The sequence below is a fragment of the Eucalyptus grandis genome, chromosome 1, assembly GCF_016545825.1.
Source record: "Eucalyptus grandis isolate ANBG69807.140 chromosome 1, ASM1654582v1, whole genome shotgun sequence".
NCBI lineage: Eukaryota > Viridiplantae > Streptophyta > Magnoliopsida > Myrtales > Myrtaceae > Eucalyptus > Eucalyptus grandis.
This window is the reverse complement of record NC_052612.1, coordinates 919,170-934,319: the sequence shown is the minus strand read 5'-3', so window position 1 is coordinate 934,319 and position 15,150 is coordinate 919,170.

The following is a 15,150-nucleotide window of genomic DNA, read 5'->3' as shown; positions in this document are numbered from 1 at the left end:
ATAGTTGTAGTGGGTCTTTACTTATAAAGAAGTATTCCACAACTCAGTACAAAGCAAATGTTCACAATACGCATGGCCTTCTACCAAGTAAAACAACGTATCACAGCCTCCTTGCAAAGTTTCTACACCTATGGTGGCCATTAATCCGACAGGCAACTTACAAAAAGCAGACCATTAGTGAAGCCGAACCAAAATAGAACCGAAGGAGAGGAAGACCCACTGGATAGCGTGCGACGGCACCTCATCCAAGAGTCAAAGAATTCCTTAGTCTAGTTTAAAGGAATTGAACTTGAGTTGCTCACATTCCAGCTCCCAAACCGAGTTGTGGTTCCCAAATTTCTCACACCCAACCTTGAAATCTATCCCGATTTCCACATGCACAACTAGGCACAGGCATTTCATGGACCTAGAACACTAATCATAGCCGCACTTGCCTGGATCTTTCACCGGCGGAAGAGGGAGGAAGCGCGAGTTGGGTCTTCGCGACCGGCGAGCGGCGAATGGGACGGGCAGGATGACTCGTTGCTGAACGGAGGTGCTGGGCTACGAGGTGGAGATTGGGTCGGTTTTGGTGGAACGAAGCGAGAACAGGGAGAAAAGAAGTGGGTATTTCGGTAGAGAGAGAAAAAAAGAAAACATAGGTGTGGGTGGGTTCTTTCGGGGCCAAACGTGCAATTCCCCCAAAAGGACAGAGAGAAAAAGAAAAAGAAAAAGAAAAGTAAAATAAAATACGTGTAGCCTCCCCCTTTTCAACTACACCTGGATGCTACGTGGGGGAGGAAGAAAATTTCCTCTCTCGATAATTCTCTTTCATGTACAAAGTGAATCATCGATGGAATTTAATTTAATTTAACAATTTTTTTAAGTAGTCTCAAATATGCTCAATCTAACTAACGAAATTTTGGGCGTCACAAACCTTCCTCTTAGAAAATTTCGTCCTCGAAATTTGACTTCAACTAAACAAATGAGGGTATCGTTGACGGATATCTTCTTCACTTTTCCACGTCACTTCTTCAAGGTCATGATGTTGCCATAACACTTTAACTAGTGGGATCACTTTCTTCCTCAACACTCGCTCTCTTTGGCTCAAAATTTGCACGGGCTCTTCTGTATAATTCACGTTTTGATCTACCTCAATAGTCTCGTAGTCCAACACATGAGTAGGGTCGGGATGATATTTTCTTAATATGGAAACGTGAAACTATCATGTATGCCCGCTAACTTTGGGGGTAATGCTAATCTGTAGGCGACTTCCCCAACTCTATCAAGTATTTCAAAAGGTCCATAAAACGTGGACTCAACTTGCCCTTTTACCAAATCTTGACATGCCTTTAACCGGTGAGACTTTGAGAAAAACTTTATCTCCCACAATAAATTCCAAAGGCCTCCCGCGCTGGTCTGCATAACTTCTCTGTCGACTTTGGGCAGTCCTTAGTCCCTCCTTAATAGTTTTCATAGCGTCTACAGTAACTTGGATTAATTGGTCCAGTTAATCTTCGCCGCCTACTTCATTCCAACATACTGGGATTCTACAAGCTCTCCCGTACAGTGCCTCAAAGGGGCAGCTCCAATACTTTGTTGAAAACTATTATTGTATGCAAATTCCGCTAAATGTAATTGTTCATCCCAGCTTCCTTTAAAATCCAACATACAAGCTCTTAGCATGTCTTCCAATATTTGGATTACCCTTTCAGATTGTCTGTCACGCCCCGATCCTCGAGCACGTACACATCCTTCTACTTGGTTGATTTTAAAATGCGATATCCCAGGACAATGTATCGCCGACCCTTTCAATTATTATGCACATTGGGAAGCAGTTATAAATCCCCAAACAATAAAACAATGGGATAAAAACAGGGCCATATTTTTCATATTGAAACTTATAACCAAACTTTTATACATGACATAAACTAGAGTAATTCACAACTCTTCATAACTTTTTACTTTACTCTATTCACATCAAAATGGCGCTCAAAATAAGATGGAGTCTCAATCCATCTAGGTCGTACTCAAGATCTCTCTGTATTATCTTCTTCTTCCAAAAATCATTCTCCTGTGTTTCACCTCCGAGTTCTCCTTCTCGGACTCCTCCTCTTCAGCTTCTCACCGGGGTCCTGAAATGTTTTACCCAAACTGGGATGAGACTACGTCTCTAGCCGAGTTCTACCCCACTAAGCCCGATTAGTAAACAATTATACTATAGACTGCCTAAACACGCACAGGCGATGACTTACCTTGGCCTCGCATCCCACCTGCAAGTCGCACATTCACAATAGGCACCCAAGTAATCATATCACGAGTGAAGCATCGATCAAATCGACCTAGTCGATTATATGCCAACAAGACCACTCACGGTTATTTCCAATCAGTCAATCAATCCACAACATCAAATCAAAGCAATGATCAATCGACCTAGTCGATTTCATGACAAACGACCATTTCACGCTCATTCAAGCTATTGCTATTCACTCAATTGATAAAACCAATCACCGAGTCACGTGCATTCTCCGAGGCGATATCCCTATCACCGAGCCACGTGCATTCTCCGAGGTGATGGAACCGATCATCGAGCCATGTGCATTCTCCGAGGTAATGCATTAATTTACCGAGCCCACGTGCCCTTTAAAATGCCATTTTGAATCAGCGAGCCCACATGCATTCTCCAAGGCGATGCATCAAGTCACCGAGCCCACGTGTCTCTTAAAGATGCCAAATGTACTCATTGAGACCACGTGCATTCTCCGAGGTAATGCATCAAATTACCGAGCCCACGTGTCTCTTTCAAGATGCCACACTTAATCACCAAGCCACATGCATTCTCCAATGCGACATACTTCGTCACCGAGCCATGTGCATTCTCCGAGGTGATATATCTAATCATCAAGCCCCGTGCATTTTCCAAGGCGACGTACTAATCATCGAGCCATGTGCATTCTCCGAAGCGATATACCAAATCACCGAGCCACGTGCATTCTCCGAGATGATGTACTACTCACCGAGCCACGTGCCTTTCATGATGATTCATCCCATTTCTAAAGTAATTATCTACAACCTTAATTGTACTCAATTTACCCAAATAATCAATTTAGGAACATATCCTAAATATCCACAATTAAATCAATTCAGCACAATTCAAAGCTCAAATAAATAAACGGACTGCGCCACGACAATCGGCACGAGATTTCGGTCAGTCGGCTATCTCAAACTTAATTTCCGAAAAATAATAAATTAATTAATTAATTTCGAAAATTAATTAATAAACATTAAAAATTCCATTTAGCTCAAAATAAAGCCCAATTAAATAAACGGACTTCACCACGATCATCAGCATAGTATTCCGGTCACGGGCCATCTCAGTGAATTTTCAGAAAATAAATAATTATTTAAATTAATTCCGAAAATTAATATTTAAATACTAAAATTTCACTTAGCCCAAAAGCCTAATTAGCCCACTAAGAGTCAGGAAAAAATCCCGAGACACTTCCAATAAATAGTAGACCACGTCTACTTGCTAATTACACATTCAATTTGTCTAATTCGCATCACAATTAGCTAATAAACACTAATCCATACTAATCTAACCACCTAATTGCATTTAATTAAAACTAAACCAACCTTAAGCATAATTAGCTAACTAATCCGGGATTAGTGAGATTACTCACGGAATCGCTCGCAAATCGGATCAATCCGACGGAGGCGACGCGAGGAACAACAAACTCCAAAGCGGGCCTCGGGTTCGGGATCCGGAAACGCCCAAAAGCGGGCCTAAAGCCGCTGGAAACCCACCGACCAGCAGCCGATCTAGGTTGGCCGGAGCTGGTTCGGTGGCTGAGGCGACGAGGGAGGCCGGCGGAGGGCGAGGGAAACGTCGGGGAGGTTCAGCGGTGCTGGGCGGTGGCTCGAGGCGGCTGGAGGGCGGAACCGAGCTGAACAGGGTCGAACAGGGCTGTCTCACGCAGGGAAGGGGCGCCTGGGCGGAGGAGAGGGCAGAGGCGCACGGCGGCGAGCGGCGGACGCGGGCGTGCGAGCGCGGGCGGCGGGACGTGCGGCGACGGCGAGCTGCAACGTCTGCTCTTCTTCTGTCTTCGTTCGTTGGAATGCGCGAAAGGGAGGAGAGAGCGTGCGAAGGAGAGAGAGAGAGAGAAGATAAGAGAGAAAAGATGGGTTTGAATGGTCAAAGGGAGAGGGGAAAACAAGTGGGTGACAGCCCACTATTCGGTAGAAAGGGGGCCAATTCGCACGAAGGGGAGAGGGAAAGGGGAGAGGAGAGAGAGAAAAGAGAGAAAAAGAAGAGAGAGGGAGAGAAAAGAAATAATATAAAATATAACACCACGTGGTCTTATTTTTCTTTTCTTTTCTTTTCTTTTCTTTTCTTTCCTTTTATATTTTCTTCGGTCTTCAATTTTTCTTCGATAATTTCTTTATTGAAATTTCGGACTCGCCAACAATTTGACGGATAATGAGACAGGATCCTAAAAATAAGAATTATGACGTGCTTAAAATTCGATTCCCGAAATTGAGCTCAATTTCATTACAAAATCGATCGAGACGTGATTTTAGTCAAATCCAACTAATTAGGTAACTTTTATGGATTTTACTGCAAATACATCCCTTAACGGCCACCCAATAGATTAGTTAACTCGTGAGTGATTAGCTCGAGAAAAAAGATCGTAAACACGTCGACGAAATGCCCATTTCACTTCATCGAAACGGTCATTTCAGGATGTCACATTGTCCATCGCCTTGAGGATGAAAAGCTGTACCAATCGGAGCTTAGTCCCTAAAGCAACCTAAAAGCTCTGCCAAAGTTTCGATGTAAATCTTGGGTCCCAATAGAAGTGATAGAGACGGAAACACCGTGTAGATGGACAATTTGCCTCACATATATTTGTGCATACTTATCCATCGAATAATCTGTTCGAACTGTCATAAAGTGAGCAGATTTGGTCAGATGATCCACTACTACCCATATTGAATCATGCCCACTAGAGGTCCTTGGGAGTCTCTACACAAAGTCCATAGTAACATGCTCCCATTTCCACTCTTGAATATCTAGGGGTTTCAATAGCCCAGAAGGCTTTTGGTGCTCGGCTTTCATTTGTTGGCAATTTAGGCACTAAGAAACAAATCTAGCGATGTCATTTTTCATACCATTCCACTAGTGTTGCCGCAAATTTCGATACATTTTCGTACCTCTAGGGTGGATGCTATAAGCATTCTTATGTGCCTTTGACAATATCTCCCTCCTAAGTTCTTATCCTGAAGGAAATCTACGAGCTTCCTTCAAAGAGGAGAAATTGCGACACCTAATTTATTTTTTTAAATTAAAAATAGAGCATTTGGTTTTTGAGGGAAATTTTGAATATTCTTTTGAATAATAAAACATTTGATTGTTAAACAAATCTCCTCATTTTGAATTTTAAAAAACTTAACAACCGTATGATTTTTGGAGCCATTTTCTTGTGGAGTGGTTGAGTAAATATGTGCAAGTATATTGGGAAATCTTCACCTGCAAAAGAAATGAACGGGAGTTTTTTTTTTCCTCTATAAATAGAGAAGCCGAGGCTTCGGTTTATGGGGGGGAGGAATTCGAAAAAATTCAGAGCAAAAATTCTGTCGTTTAGGGGGAAGTTTCTCTTCATTGATGGTCCAAAAAATAGCAAACTAAAGAGGAAGAGAAAAAAGTCAAAAAGTGAAAAGAGAGGAGAAGGAAGAGGGTTTCGGTTCTTTGGGAATAGAAAGTCAGAAGGAGCAGGTTTCTTTTTCCTTTCTGCTGATTTGCTGCAGAGGGAAAAATAGAGCAGAGGAGAAGACGTGAGAAGGGACGTGCGGCCAGAAAGAGGAAAACAAAAGAAAAGGCAAAAAGGAGAACAGCGCACTGTTCATCTTCTTCGGCAGCACCTTTCTCACCGGCCATCGCCGCTCGTCCGCGAGCCCCCGTGCCCAAGGCCGCCGCTTGTTCTGTCCGTACACCGGAGCTCCGCCTGAGCATCCCTGCCATCGCCGCTCGTCACCCCTGATGACCGCGCCTCTGCAACCCGCGGCCCAGCCAATTCTGAGCCGGCCCGCGGCGCTCCGCCACTGCTCCAGTGTCACTCAACACCGGCGGACCTCCATCGCAGCAGCCCGCTCCCCGCGACGCTGCACCAGCCTGAGAACCTGCGCCGGCCACCACGCCAGCAACCCGCGAGTCACCAGTCCTCGCGCTTCGGTCAGCCTCGCGACACCAGTCTGCCACCATCGCGCGCTGCCCTGACCCGACGCCTGCTTAAGTCGCACCCCTGCCTTGTCCGCGTGCTCGTGCTCCTCTAAGCCACTAGAGACACTGGCAGTTCTTTGTCCCTTTCGCTGCTGCAACTATCGCCGCCGTCATTGCGCCTCAGCCCGAGCCACCATTGCTGCGACCCGCGACCCTGCTGTTCGCCGGTCATCGACGCTCCCTGCTGCCCCTCCACGCCAGCGAGTCCTAAGCCGAGTTGCTACTGCCCTACTGGACGTCGAACCGACGCCTCCGACGCACCAGCCCGCGAGCCCTCCTCGCTGACCTAGCCGCCGGACGTCTCGCTGCTCCACCCCCGACGCCCGCGCCAGTAGTTTGCGCGTCAGCTGCATTTTGTCGGAACCCCGCACCGCCTGTGCCCGCCGCTGCAACGCCCCGAGTTCCGCCACCTGTTGCCTCTCCTGTTTTGCTGCAGGTCTGGTTACTGCCGAACCTCGCCGGACCTCCGACAACCACCCCTGTTCCACCAGGACCCATCACCCTTGGCGAACCACCATCGTAGCTCAGCCATTACTGCTTCCTTGCCATTTCTTCAAGTCAAGCGTGAGTTAGACTAGGTGAATTTTTATATTTGATATCATGTTTTGTTTTTATTCTAACTTGATTTATTTTTATCATTAGGAAATTTGTCATATTAAGTTATGAAAATAAAAATATTGACCAAACGTCGGGTTAGATTTTTTATTATTTCGACTTTTTATAGCAAAATTCATGAATTACTTTGCATCATTGATTCATATTAAAATAATATGCCATTGATTTACATGAATGGATTTTTATTTTGGCGTGTTATTTTTATTTGCTCATCACATATCATGCATCATATTAGGTATTTAGGTCTATACACATTTCATATTAAAGCAACACACCTAAATATTTTTAGATTAAGTCAATTTTCATTTAGTAAAACAAAAAGAGGAACAAAAATGTTATGCATGCCATATGAGTTATAGTTTAATCATTTTTTTAATAAAAAAGAAAATGCTAAAAGATTATCATTGCACCATTAAGTTACTTTCTTTTCAATAAAAAGCATTATGTAAAAAAAAAAAAAAAAAAAAACTAAAGATCATTTCATTGGTTAGTTAATAGGTTAATTAATAATTAATCTCATTTCATATCATCATTATTTAGCATAGGTTGCATATATGCATTAAAAATGAATCATCATAAAAAAATCATAAAAGAGCATGCATGTAGAAATATCATATCATTCATCCCATATCACGTAGACATGCATATTTAGGATTATATAAATTAGATTGCATACATCTAGTGATAAGTTTAAGTCATACCATATGAATTGCATATCATATGTCATTAAAATAAATCCATGCATATTAAATTTAGATTAATATTGCATATAATTAACATTTTTTAAAATAAAAAGAAAAAGAAAAATTAGGTGTCTTGTCATTTAGAAATCATGTTTAGGGCATGTATTTTTATTAGCATTTTTCATTGAATGTTATTTTATTGATTGTGCACCCGCATAACCACCATTTGCATATTAGTAGCTCATGTTTAAATTAATCAACATCGCCTGCAAAATATTTTTAAAATTAAAATAAAATATACCGAAAGGGCGTTAGACTAATTTAGCGAACCATGTCCCCGAACCTATTAAATCTCTGGTTCGTAAAAATAAAGTATTCTCTCATACTTTATTTGGGTTTCTAATCAACCCTAATTGATTAGTGGCGGCTCCAAATTGAATAGAATTGCATGTTTAAATAGATTAACTTCTATCAAGTCACGATTGGTAGGACTTGGGAGAGTCCGCGCCAAGTCTTCGTGACTTAGTAATCCATTAACCTAAACTTTAGGATTGCCCTGAAAATTTAGGTCGCAACACTTTTCATAAGGTTTCAATTGTGCCATGACCTTTCTATGTTGCATCAAGACACAATTGAGTCCTGGTGGGAAGTATCACTATACACTATGAATCCACCGCACTCGGGTAGGGTTAAAATTGGTGCCGAGGTCAATCTTCTTTTAAGTTCCTGAAAACTTTGTTCACACTTATCATTCCATTCAAATTTCTTCTTAGTCAAGTGGGTCAAGGGACTTGCGAGTCGTGCGAATCCTTCTATGAATCTTCGATAATACCTGCAAGCCCTAAGAAACTCCGAATCTCCGTCGGTGTAGTGGGTCTTGGCCATTCAATTACGGTCTCAATCTTCACCGGGTCCACTGTTAATCCTTTTCTCGACACCACATGACCCAAAAATGCTACTTGGTCTAACCAGAACTCGCATTTACTAAATTTGGTATTGTTGACACCTAAATTTTGAGCCTGCAATTTTTCATTTCTTCAAACCCGCTTGGTGATCATCCCCACATTGGGGCAAAGCAAAAGGCGATGAAGACTCCTGAAAAGTTCGAGTGTCATCAAAGTGCAATTGCTTGATGCACGCATTGCAAGAATTGAATTCAAAATAGAACTAAGGGCATGAAAGCAGTGTGCAGCAAGGAATGCGGTGAATAAGCCTGGGTAAAAGCAAGGCCAATGCCCATAGATGAAAAAGAGAGTCAAGATAAGGTGACTGCCAATTACAAGAATTGAATCCGATGGAGCAATACTCAAAGAACTCAAAAGTTGAGTTTTACAATCAATTGGGCATTTCATGAAGGCAATCCCCGATGATGAAAAAGAAAACTGGTGACAATGCCTAGAGGATCATCAACTTTGACTCTTATACATATTTGAGCCTAATGATATTTCGTTTCTCAACCCATGAACCCAGCCTATTACGTCCCTTACAAAGTCTCTTCGATTAGGGCACTTGTATTAACATAGGGGTTCACATGTTTTAAGCATTGCTTGAAGAAGTGCGAGCAAGATTATTTCTTTCTCATTTTGCGGTGGTTCTTGACTTGTAAACCCGGAGATGATTAAAGAGTTGTTCTTTCAATAGCCTTGACTCAAAGAGTCCCTTTGTTAAGCCGTTGACCGAGCCCACATTACGTTCCCTATTAAAGACCTTCCCGCATTGGTAAGGTCGCACGCTTGCGAGAATACTTGGACCTTTGTTGGTATGATGATAGTGAGATGGAGTGATTTCATAAAATAGCCTCTAAATGAGAGTGAGTGAAAGTCCTTTCTAATCCGAAGGTCCCTCATTTGAGATCCATGAAATCCATGCTTATGAGTGAAGATTGTCTTGAATGATAATTTTCCAATGGAATTTAGGTGATGCAAAGGTTATTATGCATGAACCCCGATTGAGTTGATGAAAACCCTATTAAATTTGAAATGCGTTCTAGAGTAACTCGCATTGTCTATCTCTTGATGAATGCATATTAGTTTTTGCTCTAAATCATGTCTCACGGGTAATTCAAGTTCCTTTCTCAGAATGTTTCATGATTTTAGGAGATGAGAAACCTTCCACCATGAGGTGAAAGACCTCCACAGGATATCTAAATTCCAAAAGACATATCCCTAAGAATCGAGATATCATCGTGTAAGTATATCTCTACCATACTCTAAAAATACTTGTCATTGTGCGTATTCTTAAGTGCATCGACACTTGACTTGGTCAAGCTGTCCAGCTATATTGACCTCCGGCTCGCTCGTGAGCCTAGAGTCATTTTCATCAACTCTGGCGTGCTTCCGTAGCCCGATTGCCCTTCTTGACCTCGCGTGCTTTCGTAGCCCCTGGTAGCAGTCCTTTACACCGACACTCAATGGAGTTGTCCCCAAAGATTTTTCCCCAGATTCAATCTCGATTAAGGCGACCGAAGAATGGTTCGGGTCCCGGGTCGGATGATTGGCCGCAAGGCTAGGCGACCGAAGAATGGTTCGGGTCCTCAGCCAACAAAATCTCAGCGCTTAGGCGATCATAGAATGGTACGGTCCTAGACAACATTTATTGCTCTAACAGCGACCGTAGAATGGTACGGGTCCCGAAAAGCAATTTCCCCATTCGTGCAAACCGTGAGAATGGCACGGGTCCCGGAAAATAATTTTTTTGTCAAGGCTGCATCGTAGAATGATACGGGTCCTTGACAACACTTATTCCTTATTCAGCGACCGTAGAATGGTACGGGTCATGGAAATGAATACCCATTTAGGCGACCGTAGAATGGTACGGGTCCTAGACAAAAATTTCTGCCGCATCATGCATCAGAATGGTATGGTCCCGGGAAAGCAGTCTTTACAAAACTTTTCTGCCGTATCGGGCGACCGCAGAATGGCACGGGTCCTAAGAAAGCAGCTCCTTCGCCATATCGAGTGACCATAGAATGGTAAGAGTCCTGGGAAAGCAAGATCTTCACAAAGTCATGTTACTATTTTAGGCGTATCGTGAAATGGCAATGGGTCCCCGGACAAGTAACACCCACTACCTCGAATTACTCTATCCTCCTCGAAGGTAAGTTATTCTAGGTAGGTTCATCTATCATTTGCATTAGTATTTCCATACATCATATAAATTGCATTAAAAATGGAATTCATGTTTCAACAAAAATCATTCATGCATGAGCATGACCAAAATTTAGGTTCAGTTGTCTTTTGAAGGCAACTCTACGAGCTCACCTTCAAAGAGTGCACTCGTCGACACCTAAATTGGCGTGCACTGCTTAGCCATTTATCGCATAAAAATCAGGGATTAATTTTAACCCCTAAAAATATAATTGCATAACATATGGTCATTAGAGCATATTTCATTTAATTGCATATTTGTTACCGCGTAATGGATGGCTTTAAACTTTGGATAAGTGAATAATTCCTCCGTGGTGATTGATATTACATTTACATGGGTGTCCTAAATTGTTAAAGTTGATTAAGAAATTTCCAGCATATTGACACCGACATATTTGTGCATTTAAGGGAACGAATGCAAAGGAAGGACAGCTGCAAGCGGCCACCGATTCGCACATGGAGAAGCCCATCCACGTGAAGGAAAATTATGCGCTTAGCCATAATTCGGTCAACGTGGGGAGCAAGAAATCGACCAGCATTATTTTAAGAGGAAAGAATTTATCTGGTCCGATTCGTACAATATGCACAAAGGAAATTCGAAAGATCAGCATGAGAAGGGAATGTTGGGCACGTTCTACACCGCGGCACACGGATTTGCAAAAAGATATATCCCCGCAGAGAAGGCATTCGGTCAATGAGGAAAAGAAAAGGAAATAGAATATATTTCAAAGCATGCACAGTAAGGAAACAAAAATATGCTTTCTTTCCATGATAGTTCAAACCCTCTCGCCTATAAAGGACCTTCGCAGACGAAGAATAGAAGGGGACTAGATATGTGCGAACACCCGGCCACACAGAGAGAGCGATATACGTGAGGGGTAGCATGGGAGAAAGATGGCGAGAGCCCGAAAGATGGCAGGAGCCCTTCATAATCGAAGACGGTGATGCAAAGCAGGACATTGGTGGCCGCTCGTGAGTGTGGTTTGCCGATCTAGTCGACACCCACTCACCGTCAAGTTCAATAATTGAAGCTTTTCCCGGCCACAATACGAAGGAAAAGCCAAAAGGAGGCTATGGATTCAAGTCAAGAGAAAGAAAGGCAATCGAGCTTCGTGCCGGACCCGCGATCAAGTCCAGAAATCCTCATCGGCATTCCGAGAGCTCATCACCATCGCCGCAACTTGGCGAGCTTCCCGGTTCGGCCTCACTCTAGATCCGCCAGCTCAATCATCACGGAGCTGTTCATCTAACGACGACGCCCGACGCCATGGGTCAGCCAGCCTTGCGTCTATAACACTTTTGCCCAACCTCGGGCGCCCAAAGAGTGAAACTTTCTCGGCTTCCTTGCAATATCAATTTTGCTCTTGACGATTACAAGTTATCTCGCAAGTTTGATGTTTTCTTTTACGGCCAGCCCAACGAGCTTTCACGATATGTCGGTCATGTTTATACATGTAAACAACTTACTGCACCGTTGCTCTCGGTTCCTTGTGGTGGTCCAGCCCTCGGCCGACGACCGCGACGGCAGCCTTGCCGTGCCTCAACGTGTTCCACCGCCGACTCGCAATTTAGATTTGGCAAGTTTTGTTTCTTTGTTTCCTTGCAGGTTACGTAACTCTCACAATTGTAGTCCGCATCCCCGGCTATCTACAAAACTGCAATTGAGATATCGTCGGCAACGCACGTTTTGGACGGCCAAGGAGGATATGATGAGGTCTTCAAGAGATTGAGTGGAGCTTGAGACTTGGTCAAACAAAAGACACCAAATTGCGAGTGAAAGAATAGTGGGCGCACGATGAACTTGCAAAAGGTGAAGCTTGATAGCAAAGTGAAAAGAAGCTGAAGTTCTCAAACAGAATTCCAAATACTCGGCCTTGTGGAACACGCCCGACGATTACCGAGCAACCGTGCATGCTACCGATCGGCCTTCCTCACGGTGATTTCCGTGACCCATCATCCATCCGACTTAGAGGTCACCCGCGGGTGACATCGTGAATTAGGTAAGACTCTCGATCAATTTGATTTTCATATCTCGTTGCCTAATTGTAATATCGCAATCTTTCTTTGAATGTTTGATCGATATTGCCATATCCGAAATATCTCTTGATCCCACATGAATTAGGAAATTTTCCTAATTTCGCAACGTGCGTATGATTGACAGTCCGATTTCACGCCGAAATACGACTCACCGCACGGAAAAATCGCCAATCCGATCTCACGCCGAGATACGATTCGCGATTTTATTTGAAAATTGGTCAATCCGATCTCATGCGCGAGATACGATTCGTCAATTTATTTCCAAAATGGACATGGATGATATCTTGCCTGATTTGTTGCCGTGCTGCTCTTGATGTCTTATTTCGATATCTCCGGTAAAAGAAAGGAAAATCCGAAAAAAATCTGAGTTAGATTAGATTTGTTTTAGAATATTCATCGCTTTAGGTTATCCTGCATGTTTAGAATATGAAATTTGTATGCGCACGTCATATAGAATTAGGTTCATGAAATGCACGCCATTTAGTGATTTTTGTTAGATCATTTAATTAGAAATTGCCCGTCATTAAGATTAGGTCATTTTAGTTAATTTAGATTGCATATTTAATTATTGCATTTTTTACTCATGTCATATAATTTAAGTTATACTGCCATGTCATATGATTTCATGTTAGATTAATAGCATGCATTGCATATTGCATGATTTTCACTAAATAAGTGAAAAATAAAAACAAAAAACAAAAATTGCGTGTTAACTAGAAATCATATCTAGGACTGTTGATGTGAATTCTGAACTAACAACGCAGATGCTTTCGTTGTTATGAGGTAAGTGCTGCAATTTATTTATTGCTTTACTTGAGTGTTAAATTGGTGGTTTGCGCACCCGCATGATAACCTCACATGTTAGGGAGATAAATTTAAATTAATTCAAGCTGCCTGCAAAAACATTTTTGAAAATAAAAGAAAGGTACCGAAAGGGCGTTAGAGAATTCTAGCGTAATCAAGTCCCCGTACCCATAGTCTCTCGGTTCGTAGGAGTAAAATAATTCTTCCGTTATTTTACTTGGGTTTCTAATCGACCCACCAAAAATAGATTAGTGGCGACTCCTAATTGAAAATCATTGCATGTTAAGAACTTGAACCGAAAGTCGCGAATTGGTATGGGCTTGGGAGAGCCCGCTTAAGTCTAGACTTAGCAATCCATTAGCCAAACCCTAGGTGGTTTCACTCCCGAAAAAATTGGTCGCGACAGTATACAATTTGTGTTCTAAGGGTTAGTAGCACGATTCATAGGTGTTCCTTGTGCTCTTCGACCCTTTTGAATATACCAAAATGTCATATATAAAAACAATCACAAATTGATCCGATAAGATATAAATATCCTATTCATCGATCCATGAAAGCAGCAGCATTGGTCGACCAAATGGCATAACTAGAAATTCATAGTGTCCATACCGAGTCCTAACAGCTGTTTTGGGAACGTCTTCCTCCCTAACTCTTAATTGATAGTACCTAGGCCTCAAGTCAATTTTTGAAAAGACCGAACTACCCGCTAATTGATCAAATAGATCATCAATCCTTGGTAGGGGTATTTATTCTTAACCGTAACTTGATTTAATTTCTATAATCAATGCAAAGACGCATTGATCCATCATTCTTTTTCACAAACAGGATCGATACCCCCCACGGAGATACACTCGGTCTTATAAATCCTTTATCCAATAATTCTTGCAGCTGGATTTTTAGCTCATTCAATTCTGCCAAAGACATCCGATATGGAGCTTTTGATACAGTTCTATCCCCGGAAGTATTTCAATAGCAAACTCATCCTCTTGGTCCGGGGGTAATCCAGGAGTTCTTCTCGGAAATACATCGAGAAATTCACGTATTATACTAATTTCCTCCACCTCGCCTCTTTTTTTCGATCCTTTACCATAGCTAAATATCCTTGACATCCCCCACCTAAGAGTTTATGTGCTTCCACCGCCGAAATAAGGGTCATAGAGAGAGTCATTTTGTTTCAAGGAACTCATAACTAGGTCCATCGTGAGGGGTTAAACTAAATACTTTTCTATAATAATCTACATTGGCTCGCCGCATCGAGCCACCCATGCCTATAATGGTGTCATAGTCATATATACTTATTTCTACCAAATCAATAGAATGTGTCCTTCCCCCTATTGAGATTTCACAACTTTCACAAACTAATGTAGACAATACTTCATCCCTTAATGGTGTAGAAACACTAAGAGGCGTTACGAGAGGTGTCACTTCTAGATTATGTAATCGCCTATATCTTTCAGCAATAAACGGATGGGTCGCGCCCGGATCAAATAACGTATAAGCCTTTTGATCATTCAAGGAAATCGACTGCATAATGCTTCTTGGAAGCTTCCGCTCCTCCCGAGTCATACACTTTTCCTTTTGCTGCCGGCTCCGCGTCTCTTCCCCG